Source organism: Salmo salar, unplaced genomic scaffold, assembly GCF_905237065.1.
Source record: "Salmo salar unplaced genomic scaffold, Ssal_v3.1, whole genome shotgun sequence".
NCBI classification, from domain to species: domain Eukaryota; kingdom Metazoa; phylum Chordata; class Actinopteri; order Salmoniformes; family Salmonidae; genus Salmo; species Salmo salar.
The window spans coordinates 10,001-20,901 of NW_025548630.1; positions in this window are offsets into that span (position 1 = coordinate 10,001).

The window sequence follows — 10,901 nt, forward strand, 5'->3', positions numbered from 1 at the left end:
AGAGACGCGGAAGGGGAGAGAGAGAGAGACAGGGAAGGGGGAGAGAGAGAGACGGGGAAGGGGAGAGAGAGAGAGGGGAAGGGGAGAGAGAGAGACGGAAGGGGAGAGAGAGAAAGGAGAGAGAGAAGGGGGAGAGAGACGGGGAAGGAGGGAGAGAGAGACCGGGAAGGGGGAGAGAGAGAGACGCGGGAAGGGGGAGAGAGAGACGGGGGAGAGAGAGAGAGAGAGGGAAGGGAGAGAGAGACGAAGGGGAGAGAGGGAAGGGGGAGAGAGACGGGAAGGGGAGAGAGAGAGACGGGAAGGGGAGAGAGAGAGACGGGAAGGGGAAGAGAGACGGAAGGGGGAGAGAGAGAGACGCGGGAAGGGGAGAGAGAGAGACGGGAAGGGGAGAGAGAGAGAGACTCGGGAAGGGGAGAGAGAGAGAGACCTGGGAAGGGGAGAGAGAGACGCGGGAAGGGGGAGAGAGACGCGGAGGGGAGAGAGAGAGACGGGGAAGGGGAGAGAGAGAGCGGGAAGGGGGAGAGAGACGGGGAAGGGGGAGAGAGAGGGAGAGGAGAGAGAGACGCGGGAAGGGGGGAGAGAGACGGGGAAGGGGAGAGAGGAGAGACGGGGAAGGGGGAGAGAGAGACGCGGGAGGGGAGAGAGAGAGACGCGGGAAGGGGAGAGAGAGACGGGAAGGGGAGAGAGAGAAGGAAGGGGGGAGAGAGACGCGGGAAGGGGGAGAGAGAGAGACGCGGGAAGGGGAGAGAGAGAGACGGGGAAGGGGAGAGAGAGACGGGAAGGGGAGAGAGACGGGGAAGGGGGAGAGAGACGGGGAAGGGGAGAGAGAGCGGGAAGGGGGAGAGAGACGGGAAGGGGGGAGAGAGAGACGCGGGAAGGGGGAGAGAGAGACGGGGAAGGGGGGGAGAGAGAGACGCGGGAAGGGGAGAGAGAGAGACCGGGAAGGGGGGAGGAGAGAGACGCGGGAAGGGGGAGAGAGAGACGCGGGAAGGGGGAGAGAGAGACGCGGGAAGGGAGAGAGAGACGGGGAAGGGGAGAGAGAGAGAGACGGGGGAAGGGAGGAGAGAGACGCGGGAAGGGGAGAGAGAGAGACGCGGGAAGGGGGAGAGAGAGACGCGGGAAGGGGGGAGAGAGAGAGACGCGGGAAGGGGGAGAGAGAGAGACGGGGAAGGGGGAGAGAGAGAGACGCGGGAAGGGGGAGAGAGACGCGGGAAGGGGGAGAGAGACGGGAAGGGGGGAGAGAGACGCGGGAAGGGGAGAGAGAGACGCGGGAAGGGGGAGAGAGACGGGGAAGGGGAGAGAGAGACGCGGGAAGGGGAGAGAGAGACGCGGGAAGGGGGGAGAGAGACGGGAAGGGGGAGAGAGAGACGCGGGAAGGGGGAGAGAGAGAGACGCGGGAAGGGGGAGAGAGACGCGGGAAGGGGAGAGAGAGACGCGGGAAGGGGAGAGAGAGAGACGCGGGAAGGGGGGAGGAGAGAGACGCGGGAAGGGGAGAGAGACGCGGGAAGGGGGGAGAGAGAGGGAAGGGGAGAGAGACGCGGGAAGGGGGGGAGAGAGACGGGGAAGGGGAGAGAGAGAGACGCGGGAAGGGGGAGAGAGAGAGACGCGGGAAGGGGGAGAGAGAGACGCGGGGAAGGGGGAGAGAGACGCGGGAAGGGGGAGAGAGAGAGAGCGGGAAGGGGGAGAGAGACTCGGGAAGGGGAGAGAGAGAGACTCGGGAAGGGGGGAGAGAGACTGGGAAGGGGGAGAGAGAGACTCGGGAAGGGGGGAGAGAGAGACCGGGGAAGGGGAGAGAGACGCGGGGAAGGGGAGAGAGAGAGACGCGGGAAGGGGGAGAGAGACGCGGAAGGGGGGAGAGAGACCCGGGAAGGGGGGAGAGAGACGCGGGAGGAGGGGAGAGAGACTGGGGAAGGGGGAGAGAGAGACGCGGGGAAGGGGGGAGAGAGACTCGGGAAGGGGGAGAGAGAGAGACTCGGGAAGGGGGAGAGAGAGAGACGCGGGAAGGGGGGAGAGAGAGGGAAGGGGGAGAGAGAGACTCGGGAAGGGGGAGAGAGAGAGACGCGGGAAGGGGGAGAGACCGGAAGGAGGGGGAGAGAGAGACTCGGGAAGGGGGGAGAGAGACTCGGGAAGGGGGAGAGAGAGACGCGGAAGGGGAGAGAGACTGGGAAGGGGGAGAGAGACTGGGAGAGAGAGGGGGAGAGAGAGAGACCGGGAAGGGGAGAGAGAGAGACGCGGGAAGGGGGGAGAGAGACTCGGGAAGGGGAGAGAGAGAGACCGGGGAAGGGGAGAGAGAGAGACTCGGGAAGGGGGAGAGAGAGAGACTCGGGAAGGGGGGAGAGAGAGAGACTGGGAAGGGGGAGAGAGAGACTCGGGGAAGGGGGGAGAGAGAGAGATGGGAAGGAGGGGAGAGAGAGACTCGGGAAGGAGGGGGGAGAGAGACGAGGGAAGGGGGAGGGAGAGAGAGACGGGGGAAGGGGGAGGGAGAGAGACGCAGGGGAGGGAGAGACCTCACGATACGATATTAGCACAATACTTAGATGCCAGTACCATATCTATTACGATTCTCACGATTCTGTATGTATTGCGATTAGATTCTGAGATTTTAATGTTTAATGATTTTAATGATGGAAACATGTTCACAGTCTGCTGCAGAGAGACGAGAGGGAATGAGAATTTGTTTTCATCACGATGGAAATAAAAGTGCTGAGAACATGTTGGCTCACTATTTAAAAAGATGTAGAATAAACGATATAATGTAAATGACTGGAGTTTTGGTGCAGGTACAGCTGACTAGCACTAGCTTATGCTACGCTACCTACAGTAGCAAAATATATATAATACAGAAATATCCATTTAAAAAAAATTACACTTCGATTCAAATGTGGTGAGTGAGAATATGGTGATAATATGGTGACATGTAACTGTATACATTTTCTTCCATCACACGGTGTGTAGGGTCTAACTTTCTCTCCAATATGGATGAAGTAGGATAATGTAGTGGGCTGATATTTGCAGCATTTGTTGTAAGCAAGGCAGCGTCTGGGTTGTTTAAGCTGAGCTATGCCACTGTGTGAGTTAGCCACTGAGCAAGACAGGACCCAGCCACTGAGCGAGACAGGACCCAGCCACTGAGCGAGACAGGACCCTGCCACTGAGCGAGACAGGACCCAGCCACTGAGCGAGACAGGACCCAGCCACTGAGCGAGACAGGACCCAGCCACTGAGCGAGACAGGACCCAGCCACTGAGCGAGACAGGACCCAGCCACTGAGCGAGACAGGACCCAGCCACGAGCGAGACAGGACCCAGCCACTGAGCGAGACAGGACCCTGCCACTGAGCGAGACAGGACCCAGCCACTGAGCGAGACAGGACCCAGCCACTGAGCGAGACAGGACCCAGCCACTGAGCGAGACAGGACCCAGCCCAATCTCAGCTCAGCTCTGAGGATGGTGGTCTGTCTCTCCAGTCTACCCTCAGGGAGTGGGTCTTTGATTTTGGCAGAGACAGCCTTAGGGCGTCGCCCATCTCGCCTCGCTCCGATCCGTCTCACTGCAGCCCCTCGTAGGCGGAGAGGGGGATTTGGGACTGTGAAGGCGGAGGGAGGAAATTAGATGGAGAGAGGAGCTGAGGACGGCGGGGGAGCGAGCTGAGGACGGGGGGGAGCGAGCTGAGGACGGGGGGAGCAAGCTGAGGACGGGGGGGAGACGGAGGGGAGTTGAGGACGGGGAGCGAGTTGAGGAGGGGAGTTGAGGATGGGGGGATGAGGGATTGACGATGGGAGGGGAGTGAGTTGAGGAGGAGGGGGGGAGTTGAGGACGGGGGAGCGAGGAGGACGGGGGGAGGTTAGTGAATTGTAGCGGGGAGAGGAGGCACGGTGCCAGAGGAGATTTGAGTTTAGGCATGCAGAGAGGATAGGGAGGAGGCCAAATCCGTTGGTGTCTTGCCTTGCTGCTCAGATGTGTGCTGGGGTGAGTCTGCTCAGGGGGGTGAGAGGGCGAGGGGTAGTGTGTGTCACTGGTCTCCCCATTGTTGCTCGGTGGCAGAAGTATTATAGTGGTAGTGCAGCGCACAGGAAGCTGGCCCTCACGCGCTCTCTCTCACAACAACACTGCCACTTCCTGTTGCACAGGGCTGAGAGGCAGGTTCAGAAAGAAAGAGAGGGAAGGGAGAACGAGTGAGAAAGGAGGCGCGTTACATATTTCCTGTCTTTCTTTTCCTTCTACTGGCCTTGTCATTCTGTCTCTGCTCTTACTAGTGTCTTCTGTCAGCCGTAGCCCAGAAAGTTCTCCAGGAGCCAGACTGAGACTGTTAGTGGAAATTGATCGACAGATAACATAATCAATTTACTGAGTTAGCTCCTTTAAAAGCTCTGCCGTTCATCCTCTCCTCTCCTACGCTCCTTCAATTCTCTCTGTCTCTCGCTCGTTTGTTCTCCTCTAGTTCCACTTTTTGTTTCCTTTTGTACTGCGTCCTCCAATGGGCTTCTCCATTGTGTGTACTTGCGTCCTGTTCATGTGTGCACAACGTTTACGGAACCACGGAAGAGAGAGCAATAAAAATGGTGGTTTGGCGTGGAAGCAGCAAAATAAAATAAAAACGTATTTCTTATGACTCCACCGACAATGTTCAGATTTGTTAAAAATCTGTTTGATTTGGAACCCAATAAGAGAATCCCCTCCTTTTATTTTACAGGAAAACACTTAGTTGATAAAGATGTGATTCTATAAACTGTCTGACTCAGGGTTTTATGCAACACAATATGGACGGATAGATTTTTCATTTTCTGTGACCAAAATAATTAAACTTTTTACAAGCCATGCAGCTGTATGCCCCAGTGGGGGTATTTGGCCTAAAGCCGGGTATCGTGGGCCCGGGCAGCACAACATACATGCAGATGGAATGTCTAAAGGGTTTCTCTAACGGCCCTGCATTACATGACTGCAGATATGAGAGCTGACATGCAAAGAGACGTTAAATTGGAACTGAACTGAGCCACTCCAATACATGTCAGAATTCTGTGTTGGAGCTGTAGGCCTTAAGAATACATCCCAAATGGCACTCTGTCCCTTAGTATAGTGCACTACTGTTGAACACAACCTAATAGGCTCTGGTCAATAGTAGTGCACTCTATAGGGAAAAGGATGTCATTTAGGATGCAGTCTATATGTGGTTAGAGAGGGAGATGGTAAAGTGCCAGGAACCTCCAGCCCAGTGGAGAGCAGGTTCCACAGAGCTCCATCCAACTCATCAGAGGGTAACTCCCTGGTCCCACACTGCTGCTGTCCTACCCTGTCTTACCCCTGTCCTACCCTGTCTTACCCCTGTCCTACCCTGTCTTACCCCTGTCCTACCCTGAGGGCTTACCCCTGTCCTACCCTGAGATTACCCCTGTCCTACCCTGAGATTACCCCTGTCCTACCCTGAGGGCTTACCCCTGTCCTACCCTGAGGGCTTACCCCTGTCCTACCCTGAGGGCTTACCCCTGTCCTACCCTGAGGGCTTACCCCTGTCCTACCCTGAGGGCTTACCCCTGTCCTACCCTGAGGGCTTACCCCTGTCCTACCCTGAGGGCTTACCCCTGTCCTACCCTGTCTTACCCCTGTCCTACCCTGAGGGCTTACCCCTGTCCTACCCTGAGGGCTTACCCCTGTCCTACCCTGAGGGCTTACCCCTGTCCTACCCTGAGGGCTTACCCCTGTCCTACCCTGAGGGCTTACCCCTGTCCTACCCTGAGGGCTTACCCCTGTCCTACCCCTGAGGGCTTACCCCTGTCCTACCCTGAGGGCTTACCCTGTCCTACCCTGAGGGCTTACCCCTGTCCTACCCTGCTACCCCTGTCCTACCCTGAGGGCTTACCCCTGTCCTACCCTGAGGGCTTACCCCTGTCCTACCCTGAGGGCTTACCCCTGTCCTACCCTGAGGGCTTACCCCTGTCCTACCCTGAGGGCTTACCCCTGTCCTACCCTGAGGGCTTACCCCTGTCCTACCCTGACGGGCTTCCCCTGTCCTACCCTGAGGTATGGACTGGACTACCGCCTGCCACAGACAGACAGACAGACTCGTCTCCCTCTGTACCTGATTTACTCACATCTATTTGTTTCCAGCACACAGGCTCAGTTGTGATTGGCTGAGATGGTGCTGCCTGCTGGTGCCATTTATTTTTATTTAACTAGGAAAGTCAGTTAAGAACAAATACTTATTTACAATGACGGCCTACTGGGGAACAGTGGGTTAACTGCCTTGTTCAGGGGAACAGTGGGTTAACTGCCTTGTTCAGGGGAACAGTGGGTTAACTGCCTTGTTCAGGGGAACAGTGGGTTAACTGCCTTGTTCAGGGGAACAGTGGGTTAACTGCCTTGTTCAGGGAACAGTGGGTTAACTGCCTTGTTCAGGGGAACAGTGGGTTAACTGCCTTGTTCAGGGGAACAGTGGGTTAACTGCCTTGTTCAGGGGAACACTGGGTTAACTGCCTTGTTCAGGGGAACACTGGGTTAACTGCCTTGTTCAGGGGAACACTGGGTTAACTGCCTTGTTCAGGGGAACACTGGGTTAACTGCCTTGTTCAGGGGAACACTGGGTTAACTGCCTTGTTCAGGGGAACAGTGGGTTAACTGCCTTGTTCAGGGGAACAGTGGGTTAACTGCCTTGTTCAGGGGAACAGTGGGTTAACTGCCTTGTTCAGGGGAACAGTGGGTTAACTGCCTTGTTCAGGGGAACAGTGGGTTAACTGCCTTGTTCAGGGGAACAGTGGGTTAACTGCCTTGTTCAGGGGAACACTGGGTTAACTGCCTTGTTCAGGGGAACACTGGGTTAACTGCCTTGTTCAGGGGAACACTGGGTTAACTGCCTTGTTCAGGGGAACACTGGGTTAACTGCCTTGTTCAGGGGAACAGTGGGTTAACTGCCTTGTTCAGGGGAACAGTGGGTTAACTGCCTTGTTCAGGGGAACACTGGGTTAACTGCCTTGTCAGCTCGGGGATTCGATCTAGCAACCTTTTGTTTACTGGCCCAACACTCTAACCACTAGGCTACCTGCCGCCCCATGAAGGTGCTGACGTGTGTTTTCTCATGCGTAGTGCAATGTGGCGTGGGTGGATGTGTGAGAGAGTGTGTGCATGCATTAAAATGTATACATAAGTGTGTCTGAGCGAGCGTGCGGTGTGTCTGAGCGTCTGAGCGTGTGTGTGTCTGAGCGTGTGTGTGTGTGTCTGAGCTGTGTGTGTGTGTCTGAGCGGTGTGTGTGTGTCTGAGCGTGTGTGTGTGTCTGAGCGGTGTGTGTGTGTCTGAGCGTGTGTGTGTCTGAGCGGTGTGTGTGTGTCTGAGCGTGTGTGTGTGTGTCTGAGCGTGTGTGTGTGTCTGAGCGTGTGTGTGTGTCTGAGCGTGTGTGTGTGTCTGAGCGTGTGTGTGTGTCTGAGCGTGTGTGTGTGTCTGAGCGTGCGTGCGTGTGTCTGAGCGCGTGCGTGCGTGTGTCTGAGCGTGCGTGCGTGTGTCTGAGCGTGCGTGCGTGTGTCTGAGCGTGCGTGCGTGTGTCTGAGCGCAGCGTGCGTGTGTCTGAGCGTGCGGGCGTGTGTCTGAGGCGTGCGGCGTGTGTCTGAGCGTGCGTGTGTGTCTGAGCGTGTGTGTGTGTCTGTGTCTGAGCGTGTGTGTGTGTGTCTGTGTCTGAGCGTGAGTGTGTGTGTGTCTGTGTCTGAGCGTGAGTGTGTGTGTGTGTGCGTGTCTGAGCGTGTGTGTGCGTGTCTGAGCGTGTGTGTGCGCATGCGTCTGAGCGTGTGTGTCTGAGCGTGTGTGTGCGCGTCTGAGCGTGTGTGTGTGCGCGTCTGAGCGTGTGTGTGTGTGCGTCTGAGCGTGTGTGTGTGTGAGTCTGAGCGCGTGTGTGTGTGCGTCTGAGCGCGTGTGTGCGTGCGTCTGAGCGTGTGCGTGCGTCTGAGCGTGTGCGTGCGTCTGAGCGTGTCTGAGTCTGAGCGTGCGTGCGTCTGAGCGTGCGTGCGTCTGAGCCGTGCGTGCGTCTGAGCGTGTCTGAGCGTGTGTGTGTCTGAGCGTGTCTGAGCGTGTGTGTGTCTGAGCGTGTGTGTGTGTGTGTGTGTGTGTGTGGAAGAGTGCATACCTTGTGTGTTGTGATGTTGGCTGTCTCAGCCCCTGGCTCCTCTGCAGAACAGAATCAGTGTAGTGTTCTGATGAGAATGTAATCCACTTGAGACCAGAATAGATATAATGGTATTACTGTATGCCTGAGAGAGCAGAGCTCTGCTTGGTTCTCCTCTCCAGCAAGAAGGCCTGAGAAACACATACTGTAGTCTTCAAGTAAGGAGACATAGCAACACCTGGTAAAAACATTATCCTCTCCCTCCCTCCCTCCTCCCTCGCTCGCTCGCTCCGCTCGCTCCCTCCTCGCTCGTCCTCGCTCCTCCCCCCTCGCTCTCGCTCTCTCCTCGCCGCTCGCTCCCTCGCTCTTCCCAGCACCTCTTCTCTCTCCTCGCTCCTCGTCCCCCCTCGCTTCCCTAGCTCTCCCTCGCTCCTCCCTCGCTTCTTCCCTAGCACTCTCTCTCGCCTCCCTCGTCTTTCCCTAGCACTCTCTTCATTTCTCTCTCCTCGCTCCCTCGCTCCTCCCTCGCTCTCTTTCCCTAGCACTCTCTTCATTTCTCTCTCCTCGCTCCTCCCTCACTCTCTTCCCTAGCACCTCTTTTTCTCTCCCTCGCTCCCTCTCGCTCTTCCCTAGCACTCTCTTCATTTCTCTCTCCCTCCCTCTGACTGCACCTTTTTAATGCTTTTATGCCTATTCCTTCAGTTGTCATAACCATGTATCAGTGTTCTGTCAGCCAGGCCACGTGATCATGTGATGTTCACCACAGCCAGCAGGTCTGTCAGTGTCAGAGAGGCTGGTGGGGTAAAGAGCTAGCTGTCACAGGTCTGTCAGTGTCAGAGAGGCTGGTGGGGTAAAGAGCTAGCTGTCACAGGTCTGTCAGTGTCAGAGAGGCTGGTGGGGTAAAGAGCTAGCTGTCACAGGTCTGTCAGTGTCAGAGAGGCTGGTGGGGTAAAGAGCTAGCTGTCACAGGTCTGTCAGTGTCAGAGAGGCTGGTGGGGTAAAGAGCTAGCTGTCACAGGTCTGTCAGTGTCAGAGAGGCTGGTGGGGTAAAGAGCTAGCTGTCACAGGTCTGTCAGTGTCAGAGAGGCTGGTGGGGTAAAGAGCTAGCTGTCACAGGTCTGTCAGTGTCAGAGAGGCTGGTGGGGTAAAGAGCTAGCTGTCACAGGTCTGTCAGTGTCAGAGAGGCTGGTGGGGTAAAGAGCTAGCTGTCACAGGTCTGTCAGTGTCAGAGAGGCTGGTGGGGTAAAGAGCTAGCTGTCACAGGTCTGTCAGTGTCAGAGAGGCTGGTGGGGTAAAGAGCTAGCTGTCACAGGTCTGTCAGTGTCAGAGAGGCTGGTGGGGTAAAGAGCTAGCTGTCACAGGTCTGTCAGTGTCAGAGAGGCTGGTGGGGTAAAGAGCTAGCTGTCACAGGTCTGTCAGTGTCAGAGAGGCTGGTGGGGTAAAGAGCTAGCTGTCACAGGTCTGTCAGTGTCAGAGAGGCTGGTGGGGTAAAGAGCTAGCTGTCACAGGTCTGTCAGTGTCAGAGAGGCTGGTGGGGTAAAGAGCTAGCTGTCACAGGTCTGTCAGTGTCAGAGAGGCTGGTGGGGTAAAGAGCTAGCTGTCACAGGTCTGTCAGTGTCAGAGAGGCTGGTGGGGTAAAGAGCTAGCTGTCACAGGTCTGTCAGTGTCAGAGAGGCTGGTGGGGTAAAGAGCTAGCTGTCACAGGTCTGTCAGTGTCAGAGAGGCTGGTGGGGTAAAGAGCTAGCTGTCACAGGTCTGTCAGTGTCAGAGAGGCTGGTGGGGTAAAGAGCTAGCTGTCACAGGTCTGTCAGTGTCAGAGAGGCTGGTGGGGTAAAGAGCTAGCTGTCACAGGTCTGTCAGTGTCAGAGAGGCTGGTGGGGTAAAGAGCTAGCTGTCACAGGTCTGTCAGTGTCAGAGAGGCTGGTGGGGTAAAGAGCTAGCTGTCACAGGTCTGTCAGTGTCAGAGAGGCTGGTGGGGTAAAGAGCTAGCTGTCACAGGTCTGTCAGTGTCAGAGAGGCTGGTGGGGTAAAGAGCTAGCTGTCACAGGTCTGTCAGTGTCAGAGAGGCTGGTGGGGTAAAGAGCTAGCTGTCACAGGTCTGTCAGTGTCAGAGAGGCTGGTGGGGTAAAGAGCTAGCTGTCACAGGTCTGTCAGTGTCAGAGAGGCTGGTGGGGTAAAGAGCTAGCTGTCACAGGTCTGTCAGAGAGGCTGGTGAGGTAAAGAGCTAGCTGTCACAGGTCTGTCAGTGTCAGAGAGGCTGGTGGGGTAAAGAGCTAGCTGTCACAGGTCTGTCAGTGTCAGAGAGGCTGGTGGGGTAAAGAGCTAGCTGTCACAGGTCTGTCAGTGTCAGAGAGGCTGGTGGGGTAAAGAGCTAGCTGTCACAGGTCTGTCAGTGTCAGAGAGGCTGGTGGGGTAAAGAGCTAGCTGTCACAGGTCTGTCAGTGTCAGAGAGGCTGGTGGGGTAAAGAGCTAGCTGTCACAGGTCTGTCAGTGTCAGAGAGGCTGGTGGGGTAAAGAGCTAGCTGTCACAGGTCTGTCAGTGTCAGAGAGGCTGGTGGGGTAAAGAGCTAGCTGTCACAGGTCTGTCAGTGTCAGAGAGGCTGGTGGGGTAAAGAGCTAGCTGTCACAGGTCTGTCAGTGTCAGAGAGGCTGGTGGGGTAAAGAGCTAGCTGTCACAGGTCTGTCAGTGTCAGAGAGGCTGGTGGGGTAAAGAGCTAGCTGTCACAGGTCTGTCAGTGTCAGAGAGGCTGGTGGGGTAAAGAGCTAGCTGTCACAGGTCTGTCAGTGTCAGAGAGGCTGGTGGGGTAAAGAGCTAGC